Source organism: Astatotilapia calliptera, chromosome 13 (genome assembly GCF_964374335.1).
Source record: "Astatotilapia calliptera chromosome 13, fAstCal68.1, whole genome shotgun sequence".
In the NCBI taxonomy this organism is placed as follows: domain Eukaryota; kingdom Metazoa; phylum Chordata; class Actinopteri; order Cichliformes; family Cichlidae; genus Astatotilapia; species Astatotilapia calliptera.
In genome coordinates, this window is record NC_137434.1 from 3,744,091 (window position 1) to 3,762,591 (window position 18,501).

An 18,501-nucleotide genomic window follows, 5' to 3' on the forward strand; every position below is an offset into this window, starting at 1 on the left:
ATAGACTGGCGACCTGTCCATGGTGTACCTTGCCTCTGTCCCCTGAGGCAGCTCTGATATGCTGACTGGTAGAAAACTGATGTAACTTAAGTAATTCTTTGTAAGATACTGCCATGTTAATGGCATTCTCACTCATCAATACGTAATTGTTATGATCACAGTTTGTTCATTCTTGTGTGTCGCATCCCATTTCCACTCTTTGATATTATTTTACAACATTGCTATTATGTAAAATCTGCCGTGCAAGCAAAAGCGTCTTCTCAGTATCTCAGAGGTTGAAGAGCAATACGACCCTGTCCGGGCTCACTGCCTATTACCCAAAGAGAGCGCGGCGTCCTGCTGATAGCTCGTGATGGCTCATTTTTTTTCTTCTGCAGGATGTTCTGTCAAAGACGGTATCAAAGGTCCAGGGGTCTGGTTGGAATGGCTGCATCCTGGGAACACATTAGCAAGTGCTACTGTTTGTGATCTTTCTCTCTCTCTCTCTATCACTTTGAAGTTATCTCCCTTCGCTCCACCCACAACTCCACCACCCACTCCTTCTTTTCTCTGACCCATTTGAATATGGAGAAGGGACAGCCAGAACAAATATTATCATCTCTTAGAGCTGTGGTTTAAGCATTGCCGAAGGTCCCTTTTTATTTTTAGAATCATGGTTGGAAGTGTTCATGGGGATGTGGCCACTAATTTTCACTTCTACATGCAAATCATGAGCCAAAACACAGTTCTGAGAGTCGCCAAATTGCCACTTACAGACTTGTAAGTAATTGTGAAGCAAAACAAGGCAAAATTCCACAACAATTATAGCCGGTTCCAGCTCATGTACGAAGCTCAAGTTCTGATGAGCTTCAACATGGATTTGAAAAGACCTCAAATTATCCTAAGCCAGGTACAAGAATTTAATTTCCTTTGATTACATTTGATGTATCTCAAGAACACATTTCAAGAGATTTTCAAAAAGCACTTATTAATTCAGCAGTCATTCAAATGATATCCTATACAGGCAACTCGGGTTAATTGAAGCTTTGCTACCTTGAAACTGTCTCTCAAATCTTGCCTAACTCCTTTTTTTTCTGCCGCAACCTTTTGACATAAATCATCCACAGCTTTGTTAGACTTGAATCAAACTGACACTTTTTCAGACTTATTAAAAGTGCGCAAAGTAAAGGAATAAAAAAAAAAGCATAACGGGAGGGGGGGAGGAAACAACAAAGCCAAAATATGGTGCATAATTACGCCTCGCCTCTCCCTCGCTCTCACTTTCTGCCGCTTTTTCTCTGTCCATCTCTAGTTGTCTGTGACGGCTGGCTTTCTGAGTGGCATTAGGAGGCTAAATTGGCCTGTTTCAGGCAGAAGAGCGTCTGTGTTTGGTGTCAGATAATGTGCGCTGAGGAGTCCGAGGAGAGTGTGATTAAAGCCAAGCCACTGATAATTATGTCAGACTGCACAGTTTTCCAAAACCTTCTCGGCTAGTTGAAAGAGATTTCTCTCTGATGAGCAAAACAGGAGGAGGAAGAGGGAGAGTGAGAGGGAAAAAAAGGTGAAGGGGCTTTTTGAAGAGGATCTTCCTATTACTGTTCCGGCCTCTTTTGCCCCTGCCAATTTAGGGAGAGCCACTGCTGACTTCCCGGTGTACTGGAGACATTTTGTGGGGTGTCACTGAGTTGAAATGCTGTTCTAAGCAGGTGTTGCTGTTGGTGAGGGTAGATGCTAAAAAGGCTAGAAATAGGATTAAGCATTAGCCTCTGCAACCTGTGTAATTAACCCTGACACTCAAGCCATGATCAAAGAAACATTCTCTTTTCCACCCAAATAAATCTTGGCTTAAACTTTGTGTGTTTTTTTCCTCATAAATGCCCATAGGAGGAAGATATCTTTATCACAGACAGTTTAAATTACTAGCCCACATTTGCATAATCACTTAGGTAGTTTTGTTACTGCGTGGCATTTCACTGTGACAAAAGAAGCGTCTAGTGGATTCTAGTGGAAAAAGGAATTGGTTTTGATTACTGTGAATGTGGAAAAGAAATCAAAAGTGTTAATGTTTGACTTCAAACTCAGAGAAAAACACTGGCATTTGACAATTCTACTGAATTATTAAATTTATCTTTTAAATTCTTTTTTTTCCAGTTTTGTTGTCCTTTGTCAATTATTTTTAATTTCCAGATCCACCTGGGACTGAAGGTAGAGAGAGGATTTATTTATTTATTTATTTATTCATTTTTTATTAACAAAGTTTTTACCTATTTGGAGCACTCAAATAAAAATGTGTTTGCAATGCCCAAAATAAATGTATGTGACTTTATTTTAAAGTTAACATTTTCCACTTTCAGTACTTTTGTGTGTGTGTGTGTGTGTGTGTGTGTGTGTGTGTGTGTGTGTGTGTGTGTGTGTGTGTGTGTGTGTGTGTGTGTGTGTGTGTGACCAAAACCAACAAATCCACTACCATCGACTGATGTGGTCAAAAAGAGAAGATAAAACAAGAAAAAAATCCTGAAGATTCTCAACATGACCATCCATCATGCAAACCTTCTCCTACATATTTTCATGCACCAACATTGACTCTGAAAAATATTTATACTATGATTAGACTTGCTTAAGCTCTCATAAAAATTACTTGTTAATAACCATCAATTCTAGATGAGGGAGCTGTGACAGAACAGATAATATTTATTATATTATATTTATTATATAAAGCAATGTTCCCACTTTAGATCTGCATGCTGCAAAAAGCTGTTAATTCATGTCAATCCTAATAAAAAAATTAAGCTCGACAAAGTTTAGCAAAGACATAACGGGCACACTAGCTGAACTTTACATTGATTTAAAAAAGCTAATAAGAATCGCAAAGATTTTATTAACATTATGAAACAGTATATTAAGTAACAATTGTTAAAAGCTAATAATACCAGCTTATAATGTTATTAATCTTTATTAGGTCATATATAACATATATTCACATAAATAAATGTTACATAAGAATATATGTTAAATAAAATTTTAGAGGAAAGATGACTTTGTAGATCAGAGGCAGCAGTGAGATGTCAATGTGTCCACCTGTACACCAGTGTCTTTGAAATGTAACAACAATGCTGCAATTAAATTTAGAAGATTAAATAAGTCAGTGCAAAAGGTATTAAAAGAAACATGTTTTTTCCCCTTTTTTCCAGTTTTTTTTCCCCAACACTTCTTTAACATTCTGCCTGCTTTGGAACAGTATTCCAACCATTATGATCAGTGTGAAGTGTATGATTGCAGGACTTGGCAGGGGATGAAATCCCTCGCAGAGGTTAAGCCTGTGTGCAATGCTAAATGACAGAGCATATATTAATATGAAATCCATCCAATTATCTCTAATGGAGCTCTCTGGCGTGATACTGTACCCAGTCATTTCAGGTCCATGAGCAAACCCTCAGTTGCTCTATCTCTGAGACCGCTTTGTCTCTTTGTGCTTCCGTGCACGTCTGACTCTTTGCATTTCTGCATGAATTATCCAGTCTGGAAAATATTTTGTCAAATTACAAGTTCAAAACTACAGGTGATTACACACGATTTGTTATTTTGTTTCTTATAATTAAAGTAAACACCACAATCAGGCATCGTTGTACGTAGTGGTCTGACATTTCTTTTAGTATGGAATGTCACAGTTGGCCTGAAGGAGGCTTACGGTTGAAGAATGGCAGGTTTGTGGATATATTACAAGAACTGGATACCAGGATCAGATGCTCACACACTTGAATGAAAATTTACTTATTGAGTCAACAAGTCAAAAACTGCCCCAAAAAACATTCTCTCTCATTTTGGCTCATATCTGGATTGAAAAAATCGGTAAATGGCCTGTATTTGTACAGCACTTTACTTAGTCCCTAAGGACCCCAAAGCGCTTTACACTACATTCACACACTGGTGATAGCAAGCTACATTGTAGCCACAGCTGCCCTGGGGCGCACTAACAGAGGCGAGGCTGCCGGACACTGGCGCCACCACCAGTAGGCAACGGGTGAAGTGTCTTGCCCAAGGACACAACGACCGAGACTGTCGGAGCCGGGGCTCGAACTGGAAACCTTCCGATTACAAGACGAACTGCTCCTGAGCCACGATTGCCCAATAGGCCCCCTGCTCAGGGTTTCTCCTGTGGATCTAGACCGTGGATTCCTGCTCAGCTCAAGTTCCAGAACAATAAATAACAACTTACTGTATTTGCAGGTGAAGGTGTCCTGTCATTAGCTTTACATACTTCTGTTAAAGTTAATTTGAGTGCTCAAGTAGATTAGAAAAGGGCTAGTCAGTCAAGTCGAAGTCAAGTCAAACTTGACTTTAAATAGATTAGAAATTGGCTACATAAGAGACAGTCCATTTACTATTTAATTTAAGCACTAAACTACCTGGTTAGCTTAGGCACTAAAAAGTGTTTGGTCAGGAGTAGGGAAAGACGGTTTAGGGTTAAACCTGACCTCACACACCCTTGACCCCTGCAAAAATGACTAGTTGTGCCAGGTGGATCTCACTATTGCCAGAGCTTGGCGCATCATGCAGCACAGCAAAAGGACACCTTGTGCGTAAATGTGAGATAATGATGGCTTTGACAAAACATTATTCAATGCCGTGGAAATAGCGGGGCATTGAAAAATGGATGTTCATTTTTGTTCACCTATGTCCCTTGATATTGAATGTGCCGTTCTAATAAATTACTACAGAATATTGAATGTATGGTGTGATAGATCAATCAATCAGGTAACACGCAGCGCAAAATCTGAAAGATCATTATGCATCTTATCCTCTTTTTAATATCGTTAATAAATGATGTAGTAATTGATCGGCTTGCTAATTAATCTCTTATGCCCCTTTTCCATTAGTACCAACTCAGATCAACTCACTATGGTATTTAGAGTTTTCCATTAGATCATAGTACCTGGTACCAGGTACAAAAATAGTACCTGTTCAGCAGGGTTGCAAAGCAATCCAAGCAGCTACTAAAATGCGACGTTGTCGGTGGTGTCACTTGATGAGTCATACGAGCGTCTTGTTACGTCAAAACTGCCATTTTTGAAAACTGAGTCTGACAAAAGCTACGGACCAAGTAGCAGGTATATCGTCGCCTCGACGTCCACCGTGGTTGTAGCTTTCTTGTCGCACACTAATTATGTCACGGGATGCCTGGCCATGTTGCTATAATGACTAGTAGCTAAAATGGAAAAGGAGCTTTAACGTCCATCTAGTGACAAGTTCAGTGTTGGGGATTTTGGTTAGTTTTGCATTTACCTTTTTCTTCTTCTTTGCAATACCTAAATATAAAGTTTATAACAGAAAAACTCTAAGGTTAAGCTCAATTAAAATATTTGATTTGAAAGGTAACATCTCGTAGTTTCTATCTTTGTAGCCCATGAGAGGAAATGCATTCTAACCTTAACCCTAGGTCGTTCACCACTTGCCTGGTTTATGCCAAATAAACTTTGTGATTTAGTCATTCAGAGACAAGGTTAGCACAACCACCATGAAATGATTCTGGATAACCTGAACATGCTCAATATTGTAATGATGAAACAAACAAACAAACAAACAAAAGCACTGGAAGAGTCTTGCATCAGTATTACTTTAAAGTTTGCCCTACGCAAAAGACGCTCATATTTAATATTTAGCATCAATATGGCATCAATTCCCCTCTGTCATTAAACTTTGAATACTCTCCAACACCTTTCTAGGTCAAACAACAGCTGCATCAGAAATAAGTTGGTGGCTTTGATGAACTGCCTTTGATGACTGACAAAGTACTCTTGCGTATTCTTTTGAAAATGGTCAGATGAACTCAAGTCAAACTGTGCCACGGCTGTATCGCAGTTCGTCGCTTTCTCCAGTGCTGACTCCTTTTCTTGGTCCTACAGGGAGTAGCAGGCCTGGCACTTTGCAGATTGTGCCGCCGACTACTGTAAAACACTGATTACAGTTGTTGAAAACCTTCCACCCCTCCAAACAGCCTTGTTTTATTGCCTCCGTACCGTGTGTCAAGATCTGTTGTGAGAGTGCCACTTAATGAAGCCTTACCTGAATTTATTTGCCAGTGCTCCTGCATAGACTGAGAGAGGAGGTACCAATTAATAGAACGTAAGAGGACCCAGTGATTTATAATTAACAAGCATGTGGGTTATAGTAAACATAACACTCAGGGTAATAGCCCAGGAGAGAGACGGGAAGTGGAGAAAGAACTAAGGAGGAGGAGGAGAACGAGAAAAAAAAAAAACGAGTGTTGATTTGTCCCTTGGTGGATGAGCGGAGTCCTTGTAGCTGACGGGAGCTGTCTAAGGCGGCTAAATGAATAATCATCTGTGAGTTAGACTGGAGACAAACGCTTAACGAGGATGATGTGAACCTCACTGACATGAGGGGGCTGAAAGAGAGAGAAGAGAGAGGGGGACTGACAGAGAGAAAGACGGCGGCAAGCAAACATACTCGCCTCTAAAATGAATGGCGTATCCACATTATAATGGCTATGAAGTTGCTTTACTCAACAGGCCATAGCTGGGCTCTGTAAGGCTGAGTAGTTGTTTGTCAGAATTTCTAAAAGGGCAATGAATCCCCACTCATTTCCAGAGGTTTGCTGTCGGTGCATGACGGGAACAAAAGAGAAATTGCAGAAAGCAAATGTAAGGTTGACAACATTGACAGCTGAAGAGGAATCTTCTAGAAAGCATTTATAAAACATCTTTACCCCAAAAACTTTGGCTGTTGGCGGGGCGTTCAGCTGGCTCACAAGTCTAAACTTCAATGCCACAAATTTAGACCTGTCTCACAGCTCTTATCATATGTCATCTCCTTCACTTTTCACTGTATATTTCAGGAATATACCACGAGAGGCTACACTACAGTACAACAGTGAAGAGGCTTTGCTGTGTCAATCTAAAGCTCGGCGTCGAGTGGCTGATATCTTTAGAATAAGGCAAAGGTTCAACAAGTTGTGAATTTTCTAATGGTAAAACTTGTACAACTGCTTACATAGTTGTCCAACAGTTGTCTGAAGAAAGAACTTCATCCGTCCGTCTATCCATTCTCCTCCACTCAACTTACATCAAAGTAAGTATCTGGTTCTGATCCAGTCCTTGATGTCCATGACGATGACTTTATACTAGTGCTGTCAGCTTTAATCTCATTAAAATGATGCTCGTTAATGCGTTAGCGCTGCATTACTTCATACATTTATCCAGCTAGTGTTGAGATGTAACAGAACTTGTTAATGGAGTTCAGATTGAAAACTGTATTTAGCACAGCTATATTTAATTGTAACTTTCATTTTGACTTAATTTTGTTATGACATTGTTAGTATTTGGGAAACAGTTATGTTCACAATAAGATTGTTTTCAAAGTCTGTATTATCCAGTCTAAAATGTAACTGTAGCATAGCAGCAATACATGAGTTGGTTGCTTACTGGTCTGAACTGACATGCTGTCATGTAATCATAAAACTCTGTGTTTCTCAGTTTCTGGATTGAGTTTGCGTGTCCTCCCTATTCTCTGTGCACTCTGGATACACTGGTTTAATACCAAAGACATACTTGCTACGTTATCCTCCAAATCAAAATAGATCAGGTACAAATGTGAGCCCTGTCTAAGACAGCAGGGGTGATGGTTAAGAAATTGCATGAATAGAGAGGCTGACAAATTCGGTGGACATTTTGAAGTATGTGAGTAAAAAATTTAACAAAAACTTTTAACTTTGACTTCCCGAATTTTAACCTAATAGAGGTGAGACAGTGTGTTATGAATAATTCCTGCAAGTTTTTAACAGATGAACATTTTATGATGTGGTTTTAAAAGTATATAAGTACAGTGTTTTTTATTCTAGTCAGATTGAACTATAGCTTGCCTCTACACATGCGATAAGAGTAGCAATAGGCCACTGAAAGACAGTGAATGGCTGGGATAGGTGGCTAGTTGTTCAGTTAGACATTTATAGATTTTAGATGTTTGGTTTTTAAATGCCATGACCAATGAGAGCTAATACTATAAAGCAAAAATGAGGACAACGCTGTGCTGCTTGTTTCTCATGGTATCATTCAACTTCTGCTGAGTGCTGATTGGCCATCTGGTATTGTTTTATGTCACTTTCTATTAAGCTCATTGATCCTCCCTCCCTGTCTGTGGCATGTGGTTTATCATCGCACATCACTGTGTGTGTTTGTAATATGAATATGGTACAGTGGTATGATTGCAGTACATGATGGTCTCTGTGTGTGCGATGATGCGAGCCCTACAGCTACACTTGCGTCCACGGCGGCGGTGATTAGGCTGTTTATGTAGTGTTTGCACTAAAGTCAGAGCAGAGCAGTTTTAATAAGGGAATATATGATGTCACTGGGTCACCCCAAAGGACAGTGGTGTTGAGTAAACCTCTAGAAATATCTTGGGATGTCTGATTGTACACTTCTTCACCGCATATATTACGCTGATTAAAACGGATTACTTTTCTGAAGACCAATATTGTTTCAGAGTTAAAGAAAAGATATCTAAAGCTATATTTTGATTAAAATGTTGGACACACAATATTCATAATTCCCAAGAGGTAACAAGGTTCGATGTACAGTGCAAAAGTTCAGATGGTTGATTATTGGCCAGCTGTAGCCGTGTAGTTAGTAGCTAGTAGTAGTCTCGTTCCCCAGGCATTTCTGAAGGTCTTTCAAAGTTTTACTTTTTTACTAGAAGCCTGTTACAAAAACACAGAATTTGTTCCAATTTCTTTGGTTGTATCTGTGGGGAAAAAACCCAGTTTGACAGACATAAAAGTGTATTTTTGCAACAAGGTGAACAGGGTGATTTAGCCAAAGAGCTATTGGCTCAAAACCTGCCATGCAATGATGTGAGAAAGAGTGTACCCACTTTCTTTTTTGCATGTTTATCACATTTACATGATTCACATCATCAAACAAAATTGTAATTTTACACAAAGATAAACAAAGTAAATACAAAAATGAGTTTGTAAATGATTTGATTTATTAAAGGAAAAAGGTTATCCAAACCTCATCCAAACCCTTTAAAGCTAAAAAAAAAAAACACAATGGGGAAGTCATGGATTGGCCTTCCCAGAGCCCAGACCTCGATGTGGGATCATCTTGACAGAGAACAGAACAAAAAGCTGCCAACATCCAAAGAAGAGCTTTGAATATCCTTCAAGAAGCTTGGAGAGCTATTCCTAACAACTTCTTAAAGTCTTTAAAGTTCTTAAAGCGACCGTGGTTCAGGGGGTTGGGAAGCTCATCTGTAACCGGATGGTTGCCGGTTGGATACCCCAGCTTTCTCTGTCCTGGTCGTTGTGTCCTTGGGCACTTTAACCTACCACCTACTGGTGTTGGCCAGTAGGCGCGATGGCGCGATATGGCAGCCTCGCTTCTGTCAGTCTGCCCCAGGGCAGCTGTGGCTACAACTATGGTTTGCTTGCACCAGTGTGTGAATGAATAGTGGAATTGTAAAGCACTTTGGGTGCCTATATAAATGCAATCCATTATAAAGAAATGACAAGAAAGTCTTGATGCATGCTCAATCATCAACTTACAAGAAAGTTTCCCTTAGAGAGTTCAGTTGAAGAATAAAGGTGGTCATACCAAATATGGCCTTTCAGCTTCATTCACATTGTTTGTTGAACTATTTCCCTATGGGGACTAACACATACACATTATTAATTATGTTGTTGCCTTATATACAATATTTCCATCTATGTTTGTACATTTCACTAGATTGTTACACCTGTTTGCCATTTCCCTTGCAAAATATAAAGAAACAAGGTGTTTTGCAGTTTTGTACTGTATGTTGGCCTACATGTTCAGCTATAATTTGATCAATTTATAGGAGGACCACTTAATGAAGACTTAAAGTCCTTAAATCTATAGAATTGGGTAAATTTCATTGCCAAATTTCTCAGCCATGACTTGGTCAAATCTTAATCCACGAATGAGTTCAAATTTATCTCATGGTAAATAGCAAACGGAGCAACATATTCTCACTCCTAACTTGTCACAGCTGCTTGGTCAAACCCTTGGTTGCTTCTCACTATATTTTTACCCCTTTAATAACATTTTTTAAGGCATAGGAACTCACATTTATCGTCATTTTCACAGTGAGGAAGAACAAAAACCTCACAATCATCTGACCTTGGACCAGACCTTCCATCAAAAGATAAGCATAAGAGTATCTGGAACCACTTCGACATCACCTTTTTTGTCAGTAATTTAGTATGGTAGGTTTCAGATGCTAATTACTTGCTTAGGTTTAGTCAGTGCCATCCATCCATGCCTGGAACCTATCCCAGCATTCCTTAACATTTCTTTGATTACAACTACTGAAAATTAGTTTAGGAGGGGAAAAAAATTCTTAATCAAATGAGAGCTGCAACCAGCAGCAAGTAATTTAGGGCAACATAAACATAAGCATGGCTTTACGGCCCCTCTGTGAGCAAATCCTTGGATAATTTCCATGGTTTAGTATTCACACTTACTGCACGTGCCTCTGGTGTGACCATGCCTTTATGGGGTACCATCATAAATGCAATGAAGCTATTGTCTTAACTGTTGTTTGTTGTTATGGCTCAATATGGGCTATGTTGTGTTTGTAGTAGTTGAGGAAAAAGGAACACTTTCTGTAGGTGGGGTGTGATTGGGAACCTAACTGTGTTCTCTCATCTTGATGATCACTGGTGCAGTGTGTACTGTTACAGATAGCGGTGTAGTAGTGAGATTTAGCTGTCAATAGGAAATTCACGAAAGTGCTTCTAGCCTTCACCACTCAACCAGGAAAACATATCAGGATGTCCATATTATTATGACAAATTTCCCTTTAATCTTTTTTCTCCTCTTTGGAGGATAGTGTAACTATCCACACACTAAGATCGCCCACACAGCGGACCCCCATCCACAATGAAAGGTGCTGTTACCAGTCAGGCCAGCTGTGTGTTACATAGTCAGAGCAAGGAATACGATCCCCCTCTACCTTCTGCCCTCATTTCCTACTCAGTTTCCTACTGGGGCTCATTTATTTACATTAGCGCTAGGCAGAAAGGCATCAGAGGAAGTCTTAAAGTAGACCCACAATGGCCGATTTAAGCCGCCACCCGAAAACCTTCTCTTTCTTTTCGAGTAAGAGGATTTGTGTCTGGTCTGTGTATCAGACCTCTCTCTCACTCACTCTCTCTCTTAGGGACAAAGTCACCCCTCACACTTACTCTGAGAAAAGTAGCGTCTTGCCGCTAGCTGCCTGGCTAATGACATTTATCCTTATGGAAATGGAGGAGTGAGTGGAAAAGGCTTTAGATGCAGATTTGGACACACATATACACCTGAGACGGGTGGCTACTTTTATGGCATGCATGCTCAATGATTCACACACCTCTCTCCACACACACACAAAAGTGTATACACGCACACACCCTTGTAGCTTCTTATCCCCTAACTGGCCACCAGTCAAAATAAGCCTTATTCTCTGGGGTTTATATTTTCTCCTGGCTGGGCTTGGCTAGGCACACTCAGTTAAGATGGCAGCCAAACAATCTCTCCTCTCCTCTCATTTCCACCGTTTCTTTCTTTCTAATGCTAATGCCTGGATGGATATATCCCCTTTACAACTGGCATGCAAGAAGGCAAAATTTCTGATTAACTCCAAGACAAAGTTTCATATCAGGTCAAAAGCTGCTTCAGAAGAAAGGAGGGGGGATGTCACACTTTGTTTTCAGACAGATAATTAAAACAGTTGATAGCACTGCAGGGCAGGTCTGGCCTCTTTTTTAGAAATATTACGACTCCAAGAAAGGTTTCGTGCAGGACCTAAAGATAGCCAATATTACAGAAATTAATTCTCTCAGACATCTTAATCACAGAGCCTGCACTAAAGCTTTAAATGGGCTGGTTTTTATACAGCGCTTTCCTACTCTTCCTCAGCACTCTCTGCAACTTCCCTCATTCCCTTTTATCTTTGCTTTTTCTACATTAATACATTCATACTCCAATAGATGCATCAGAGAACAATCGACACACCATCACACACTCAGACACACTCAGTGTCTTGCCCAAAGATATTTGGAATGCAGACTGGAGCAGTGAGGGATCAACCCTCCAATTAGTAGATGACCTGCTTTTTCTCCCTCACTAAAGCCACCTGTTAGGTGCAACTATTTTAGCAGATTCAAAGAAAGACACTTAAAAATATCAGTTTTAAGTTGATATTGTCATTCATTTTGTCATTGTATTTATGCTGGAAGCAACCTTAATATGAAGAGTGGCTAGATTTGTTTATCTCCCTCTTTTCTGGCATTTTTTTCTAACAATATGTGACCGAGCTACAGAGAGGGCTCAAGGCTACATTTGATTACGACAAGTGTTTTTTGCTAAGCAAATGGTCTACAAATTCCATATAAAAAGCATACTAGTACTACCATAAAAAGCATAAGAACGCACTTACAACATAATCTAAGAATTTATTAACAAAATGAAACTGAAAACTGGCTTTTATTAAAAGGTGCTTTCAGTCTGCAGTTAGTCTGCAGAGTAGAAAAACACTATATAAGCTCCAGTGTATTTCCCAGATATTAACCCCTTAACATTAACCAGGTCACTGATGATCCATCCAAGGTTACGGAAAACGTTTTTCAAAAACCTCTAATGCCAAAATCAGCGTATGACTTCACTTGAAATATAACATCTTCTAGTTTCTTCATTTAACATCTGGATAAAACAAAAAGCCAACACTTACCAAGATGGGTCATTTGTGAAATCTTGGACTGGGGCTAAAATTGTACTCAGGCTCCACCCTCAGATAGGTGCCAGTGCCCTGGTGGATGACCCAAGAGAACACACAAGCAGTGGCACAGAAGCAGGTTATACTGGGATATTACCTGCTATTATTACATTTCTACAGCTTATATGTATTAAAACACAACTATTGTCAATATTATATTATATTAGCTGCAAAAGCACTGCTGTTTGCTTTTGCAGCTGTGTGCTTTTTTTTCTTAACAATTCAGGTACATAATTAACACAATAACAGATATAGCAACACTGCAAAGAAATGGTAAATATAATTTTCACATCTTAAATTATATATTACTTTAATGTTAATATTTTTTCCTGTATTGACATAAGCTAGTGTTAGCTTGATTTACGGTTGCAACAGTCTTTTAATAATAATTCATCGAGATTCATTCTTTAACCCTTTAATGCCAGCTGTGTTATACTTGATGCATAATTTTTGTGATTTTTTTAATCATGCATCAGTATTTTGTTTCCTGAAAAACAGAAAATTTTAAGCAATAATTTAGACAAAAATGCCAGATATAGCAAAATAATACACCTAAATTCACACATGCAAATTAATGTTTAATTTAATTTTTTAGTTGTCAAAAGGTTCAATAAAATCCCCAAATTTAAAAAACAAATAAAACTAGCATTCTCTGGCAATTATTTACGGGGCTAACATGAATTCATCTTTGTAATTTGTAACTGTAAAATTTAGTAGAATAACTTTGAAACAGTTTAACTCATTGTTTGAGTCTCCACTGAATGTGATTTACATCAGTTTTATGCTCATGAATCCATTCACTCTGCTGTTTTTCCAACTATTTATTTATTTTTATTTCATCCACCAAATTTTGTACAATACGCCTTTAGACCATATCAATACAAATGCAGCACTAGCTTTAAAATCCACAGTCCTAACATTTTCAGTCTGGCATGACACACATGTGAAAGCTATTTTGGAAAAAAAATCATCATAAGCATGTCTGGGAATCCCAAGTCTTCTGTTAATTTATATCCATTGTACAATACTTTGAAGGCCTGTGTCATTTTTCTGACGTCTCTTCACCATACTATTCTTCAAAAATAACACTGCAGCTCTTAAAATACCACATTCAAAAGGCTCGCTCAGCTACCTTCAGAAGTTGCACATATGAAGCCTCCTACACTTGTAGTGGAGTGGTGATTGAAAGTCTTTGTCAGAATGCTTACAGCTCTCTCAGTGCTTTCAAATTTACCTTTACAGGTCACACACACACACACACACACACACACACACACACACACACACACACACACACACACACACACACACACACAGTTGTGTCTCTGGAAGTTTGGCTGCTATTTGGGAGATTTAAAGATAAGACGATGGCATTTCAATAAAACACAGGAATGGTTTATGGTTCACCCTGAGCTCAGCACGGTCACTTAGGAGGCTCATCCTCTCTGGTTATTAATTTTCTATCTGAGGACATGTGTGTGTGTGTGTGTGTGTGTGTGTTTGAGAGTGTGATTTCTTGCCTTCTCCTCTTCCTTAGCCATTTTGGCTTCTCGTGCTCTTTTCTGCACGTCCTCCCTCCTCCTTCTGTCTGAAATGAAGACATACGAGGACACTCCCTGGAGGGTGCAGCAGTGTGGTTGTGGCAGCGCAATAAAGAATCTGGAGGTCAAATGTACACCGATATCCTTCGCCCCTCACCTAGCAGTGCACACACATATACAGACACACACACACATGCACACAAACACACAGCCAGAGAGGTCAAATGTACAATGCCAGAGCTGGTTACATAAACCAGATGGCCATGGTTGGCATGAAGCAGCTGACATCTAAGAGTTCTGTGTGTCTTTGTGTTTGTGAGAGGGTGTTGTATCCTCTCTTTCAGTAAAAACCACCAGGGACCTTGTTTGTTGTCTGCACCCCACAAGGGAAACACTGTCAGCTTTACATGCGCACCGGTTCACGCCACACACGTGCACACATACACACAAGTCAGAGGATTCTGTCTGATAAACAAGGTCTGTGTCTGAGTGTGTAATGGTGTGTAGATTGAACTGAGTGTGTGTCTGTGTGTAGTGTCCCAGAAAGAGAAAGTGTATGATGATTGGACCAGGAGGGTTTTCAAAACGCCGAGCAGATACAACCCAAAACCTGACACCGTAAAAAGCACTGTATCACTGATAGGCCACACACACACACACACACACACACATCCCGATATCCAGTGACTCTCATAAAAGTTGTGTTGGTTAAACAAGCAACAAAGCTGACTTTCAATAAAATCGAATAATAATTATAATAAATCTGTATATGGTGGGTGTCATTCACTTTCCCTGTCTTCTCTGCTCGTGTGTTTCTGGCTCTGGCAAGAAGCATAACAAGACACACACACACACACACACACACACACACACACACACACACACACACACACACACACACACACACACACACACTTACAGGGACAGCCTTCCAAATTGAACCCTTTTGTCCTTTTCTCTGTGTTAATTCTATCATATCATCGTTTGAAGATCACAGGGACACTTGTTTTATTTGTAAGAACTCAGTCCTTTAAGGTTGTCTGTGCTAAAGATGAACTGAGTGCACAATGTGCCACATGATTCTACTTGATTTTTTTTTTATATTCTGGCAATAATGTTTTTATTTTTGATTCAATTCCAATTATCTAATTTGTTAGTTAAATTCTTTAAGTAAATTTATTTTATTTTAAAGAGTGAACAGAACTGAGGAAAGGAACTCAAGAGTGAGAGTAAACATTGCAACCTTTTAGTTATTCCACAAAATGCCTTCAGAGCCCTTCCACAGAGGTTTCTCAGGCAAGAGTGAAAGTTTTCAGTTTTGAAGTTACATTACAAATAATTAAGTCATTGTACATATAAAGCATTAATAGATGGAAAGTATCTGCCCTATTTATGTTTGAAAAAAACAAGAAAAAAGTTATTTGTTTAAACAAAATTATCTTTTAACAAAACAATATGCTAGCTAGACTAAACAATGGTCTTCAATCAGCAATATAAAACTGGGTCTCCTGCATTTTAGAAGCCCAGCAGTAGATCAAAAGCTTTGAGGTGCCTTTCATGCCTCTGTTTTTGTATATTCTAGAATTTGTTTCAGAATTTTTTCAGATAATTGAAATAAATAAGCGAGTTGATGAAAAAGCATGGAACTAAAAATACTTAAATTTGACCATGGGGGGCATCCAAGCTTTCCATTGTTGAGTTAGCCACAAAATATTTCAATAACACAGAGCAAGACAGAAAGGTATTTACAATACAGTTGATTCTTCAGAAAACAGTTTATTTTTCTGCAAAAAAAAGTCAGGAGACTGATCATTTCAAGCCTATTTAGAGTATGGAAGACACAAGGTAAAAAAGCATGGGGGTCAGATATGAATAAAAGAAAATCATCTGCATAATGTAACACTTATCTATGACCATGTGCCATTAAGAACTCATATCTGTGTGCTACAAATGACTAATGCAAGGGCTCGGCAGCAAAGAAAAGCGGTGAAAGCAGGCACCCTGCCTTGTTCCTCTGGCTATTACAAAATCTTAAGAATCTTAATACAAATTCAAGAGACTTGACCTGTATACACTAATTAATAAAAAAAAAAAGGTTTTGCCAAACCCTTTCCAAAGTATGAAATTAGTAGTTGTCTTTCTAGTTTCTCAAAAGCTTTCCGTGCATCCAGACAAATGAATAGCTCTCAACTGAGGGGTCTCAGGGGTGACAGGTAATATTTAACAGGTACATCAGACAGAAAAAGGAAAACCTGTTTTTAATATCACCTGTCTGGTGCCAAGAGATCGTGCCAGCAGCAGCTTTTAATCTCAGCTAAAAGTTTTACAAGCTTAACAATAAAATTTGATTTCAAATTATAAGATTATAAGAATTACAGAAATGTAGTTCTTTTTTAATTAAGTCTTTAGCTTCTCTCAGAGTCGCGAGGTTATTTTGGTGTTTGCTGTAGGAGAATCCTGATGATATTTAATTTTTACCAAAAACTCCAAGAAGAATGAGATTGTAAGATTTGAAAAAAAAAAAAAAAACACAACAAAACAAAAAAGAAATTAAAAGACAACATAGTAAGAGTAATAACATCTAAATCATCTTATAATTTAACATCACTCTTGTGAATAACTATCATTTCTTTTGCTTTCTGTGTTTTTATATGAACACCCACAGAATGAGCCAGGTCCCAGCAGAGACGCTTCTTACAACAGAGGGGACTCCCAAACCTAATATCCACAACACAGAGGCTCCTGCTATAAAGGTGAGCCTCCATATGAAAATGTACATTCTTCAGTCATTGCTTTTATGAATATGATACACACTGGCCATAAATTATGCCAGCTGCATCTCACACAAAGAGGTCATAGCACTTTAATGTGAAAGTATAAACCTAGTCTGGATTTATTTATGCTCTATATATGGACATTAAACTGGTAACATACTGGATTGTATCTTGGAACAGGGATTGTGTCTGGGATAAATATGAAACAGCTGTTTACAGTACATGCAGCACTTATGTGTTTGAACATCACATAATGCTAACTCATTATTCAGTTGCTTCTGGGCACGGTAGTAACTGTGTGCTAAAGACCTGTTGGGCAATGGCATCAAGCAGCATCCTAATGTAGTTTCTGTGCATGTGTGTGTGAATGTCAAGGATCTTTGATCCAAACCCCCCACCGCCACCCACCATCAGTACACACACACACACACACACACACACAGAGCAAAGAAAAATGTCTGAGTTTTGCACTGAGTGACAGCTACGACCATGGCAATCTGTTCTTAACAGGTTGAGTTTATGTCACTGCGCAGTGATATAAACACAAACTGTCCAGTAAAGAAACAAAACACCAAATTATATTGAGTACTGTTAATGTTGCTAAAATTGAGTTTAGTTTATATTTTATTTATGTCACTCTTATTGGTATAGTTTTATTTATGAAATATCTTTGGAATGACACGTCAGAAACTTGCTCAAAATTATTATTATTAATAATTATTATTATCTTTCATTAGAAACTTGTTGTACCATATCATAGTACATGACTTGTAGGTAAGAACTGTATTACACCCGACATGTCAGTGTTGATGCCACCCTATAGTTCCGCCTACTGTTTCAGTCTTTGCACCAACTCCGGGACCCACCTGTAGGCTCTTGAGGGATGTTTACTCATCACTCCCCAGTTTCTATGTCTGCTATATTTGCAGAGACTAATGAGCCTAGACGGCAAACTGTAGTAATATTCAAATGCTCTAATAAATCAAGTGTGAGTTGTCAGGCTGAATTATTATAAATACTGGCACAGTTCATTTCATATTTAAAAACATAATAATATGCCATCCAAAAATAAGCAGATTCCTTTAATTGTAGCCAAGTATCCTTAGCAAGACACTGAGGCCCCAATAGCTGTGATGTGTGAATGGGAAGGCTCCATTAAACCAACCCAATGTTAGTGTGCAAAAAACATTGGTGTCACAATAAACACTCTAAAATTCACATTTCTTTCATGATGCTTCAAATTGTTGTTGATGTTCTGTTATTTCTAAGAACGAACTAACCCTAAAAATGACTAATGCATCTGAAACTGTGAGAAAAAGTTTTCAATTCCTTACTAAACTAATTTTGGCAAATTCGAAATTAAACTGGAATGGTAAGTGTGAAATGTGAGTTTTTGGTGACTTGAGGTAGAATAA

General features: G+C 38.7%; 1 long non-coding RNA gene across 1 annotated transcript in view; it reads left to right on the forward strand.

Moving 5' to 3' along the window:
* The window catches only part of LOC145419809 (uncharacterized), a 264,957-nt gene that overhangs the window by 221,938 nt on the left and 24,518 nt on the right, over positions 1-18,501 (forward strand). Inside the window, exon 5 of the long non-coding RNA XR_013901143.1 lies at positions 16,978-17,065. This is a non-coding gene — a long non-coding RNA (uncharacterized LOC145419809). The remainder of the gene's footprint in view (positions 1-16,977; positions 17,066-18,501) is intronic.